Source organism: Leptonychotes weddellii, chromosome X (genome assembly GCF_054177405.1).
Source record: "Leptonychotes weddellii isolate Sample4059 chromosome X, ASM5417740v2, whole genome shotgun sequence".
In the NCBI taxonomy this organism is placed as follows: Eukaryota; Metazoa; Chordata; class Mammalia; order Carnivora; family Phocidae; genus Leptonychotes; species Leptonychotes weddellii.
Window position 1 is genome coordinate 19,488,588 of NC_138385.1, and position 3,094 is coordinate 19,491,681.

Genomic DNA, 3,094 nt, shown 5'->3' on the forward strand with positions numbered 1-3,094 from the left:
AAACTTAAAGTGTAATTTTAGGCAAATCATATCATCAGCTTTTAGACTGGTCATATGGCCTCTTGGGAAATGTCCCGAATCTCTCATTTAACATTCAAAGTTTCGCCATCCAATTTAGGTGGTTAATTTATTCTTCCTATGGAATTGTGAAAGTAAGAGTTTTCCTAACTCTTAGGACTGCGGTATTTTCTTGTTAGGGAGAGGGAGACTTGACAGCGAGGTAGGATAACAGTATTTCCCAAAAGAAAGCAGACAGGAAAGTGGATACAAAATCAATAGAAAGTACATTTTATTATTACAGGGAATAAGAGCGAGGACTTCTCTTGTTTTGAACTGTTTTATTTAAGTATGGAATGACTTCTTAAAATTATAAAAAGGAATTGGTATTTACAAAATTTTAGCAATCTCTGTTTTGACAACAGGTAGATCCAAAAGCTTTCAGAGAGGCAGGCAGTTGTGGGAGCTATCAGAAAAAAAAGTCACTTCTCTGGATTTAATATAGAAATATAAGAAAATTATCGGGGCGCCTGGGTGGCTCAGTTGGTTAAGCGACTGCCTTCGGCTCAGGTCATGATCCTGGAGTCCCGGGATCGAGTCCCGCATCGGGCTCCCTGCTCGGCGGGGAGTCTGCTTCTCCCTCTGACCCTCCTCCCTCTCATGCTCTCTGTCTCTCATTCTCTCTCTCTCAAATAATAAATGGATAAAATCTTTAAAAAAAAAAAAAAAAGAAATATAAGAAAATTATAAAGAAGGGTTAAATCACAGAACCATGGTAAATGAAATTTAGTGACGAATTATATATATGCTTTCTAATTTAAATGCTGGTTGAAAGGGAGGAAAAAATTGCAAGAAGTTTAAAATTTGAATATTGGAAGGGACCTGGGAAACTGCTGCTTCATCCATTGAACCAACTTATGAGTACAGTGTGTACCAGTACTAGGGTCTTGAGTGAGATCATCTAAGTTTAGCTGTGTCTTATTACCACCTATGGGATCTTGCTGTCGTTACTAAAAGATGTGTATGTTGTCTTATTACCACCTGTGGGATCTTGAGTAGATTGTGTAACCTCTTTGAGACTGAATTTCCTCTATGAAATGAGTATAATGCTGCCTTATTTAAATCTAACGGTTACTGTGAGGATAAATAATAAAGGACTGAAAGAATATGACTTATTTTTTGCAGTTAAGAACAGAGGGCTGGGGAGGTTTCATGACTTGTTTAGGATTATTCTCTTATGACATAGCTGGGCCCAGAATCTAGGTTTTCAGATTCCTCGTGGCATGTTTTTTCTGCTGTGCCAAAAAGAAGCTTATTTCAGAAGAGCAGAAAGTGCAAGTTGTAGGAACATTGGAGAATGTGGTAAGAAAAATTCCAGGTTATCTGTGTCTTTCTAAAGGAAGGCAGACATTTGCTACTTCCCAGGGATTCCCTTGGAAATGGTATGGAAGATGCTGAGGAATTCAGCATGATGATGGAATGAAGCATTGCAGTGCTGAGAAGGGAAAAATGGAGTGAGATGGGAATTTTTAAACATGTTTTCAATGGCAGTTTCTTTATGTGAATAAACTGTACCTTGTTTATTGTGGTTCAAAACAGTAGTTCTTTTAAGAAAACAACTGTATAAAATTGCATTTTAAAACTCTGGTAAATTAGTCATCAAAACTGTTTTCCTTTATCAAATAAAGGTCAGTACTTGAATCACTAAGACTGCTATTTCTGAGGCATCGTCCCTATTCAAATCTATACTGTGGTTAGGCTTCTGTAAATCTGGTTGTTATATGGTGTCACATGATCAAATAAAGTACTTCCCAAATCTTTAAAAAAAAAGGAGAGAGAAGTACAAAATATTATGTATATGACTTTCTCATTACAGTTGACTAAGTTGCTATTATTTATGACTTTTTTGTGAGATGACCTCTGTTTTTTATGTAATATTTATGCCAGAAAATTTGTTTTACAGCTCAGTTGAGTCATAGAAACGTGAATTATCATAATGGGATTTTATTACACCTAATTGCTTGGGCCATTAGCTACTCTTGCCTTAAAATCATTCTATTCAAAATAGAAGTCTTGTCACATATAGAAAGGTTATTGTTTTCAGAAAGTTTCTTGAATTAGTCAAATCCTAGAGTGTATCTAATTCTTTATTGAATTAAGCCATTCCTAAACTAATGCAGATATATGGTTATTAAATTTATCATACCTCATTATTAATCTTCAGCTTGAACAATTCCAGTGAAGGGGAACTCATTACTTCTTTAAAAATGCTATTTTTGAAAATCTGGGCTATTAGAAAACTTTGCTTTTTATTTAGCCCCTTCTTTATCCCTTTAAATTCTACTCACTTGTCTTAGTTTTGTTGTACAGGTAACACAGAATAAATAGAATCTTTCATACATAATTATTTTTTATTTTAATATGGAAACATCGATCATATCTTTTTAAATTTATTTCTTTGAGGCAATAAGCTGGAGAATTCTTTTGGTCACATAAACAAAATAAGCCATATCTCTTTCAATTTGTGTAGGTTTTAGACTCAAATACATAACTTTACATTTATTTCTGTTAAATTTTACCTTGTTAGATTTAGCCACTGTCACATCTTTATTGATTGTCATTTTTGCCATTTAACATGTCAGCTCTTCCTCTCTTTTTCATGTTTTCCACAAAATTGATCAAAAATTATTAATGTCCTTATCCATGTCACTAATAAAAATATTTAATAGGACAAGGCTCACAACAAAATTACCTAAAAATATCTCTAGCTTGATAATGACTCCTTAATCAGATCTTCTTGACTATGGATGTTCAACTACTTGTAACTCTACAAAACTTCCAATTTTTTTATCACTTTGCCATCCTTCCCAAAATTTTATGATGACATACCTAGTTCTAATCATTGTTTAAATACAGAAATGCAATATTCATGGAATTCCTATAACTTAAAACACTAGTTACCATCTCATGAAAATAAACTGGATTAATTTGAGATAGATTATTTTCTTAATAAATGTCAGTGTCAGACATTTCCTTCCCAAAGGCATGCTATTCTTCACCACACCTCTGAGAAATGTGATAATATATGACAAGGCTC

At 33.8% G+C, this 3,094-nt stretch overlaps 1 pseudogene; it reads left to right on the plus strand.

Annotated features, from left to right (window-relative positions):
* LOC102750769 (NADH dehydrogenase [ubiquinone] 1 alpha subcomplex assembly factor 4 pseudogene) overlaps positions 1–2,631 on the plus strand; it is a 3,496-nt pseudogene extending 865 nt beyond the window's left edge.
* Positions 2,632–3,094: the final 463 nt, after the last annotated feature.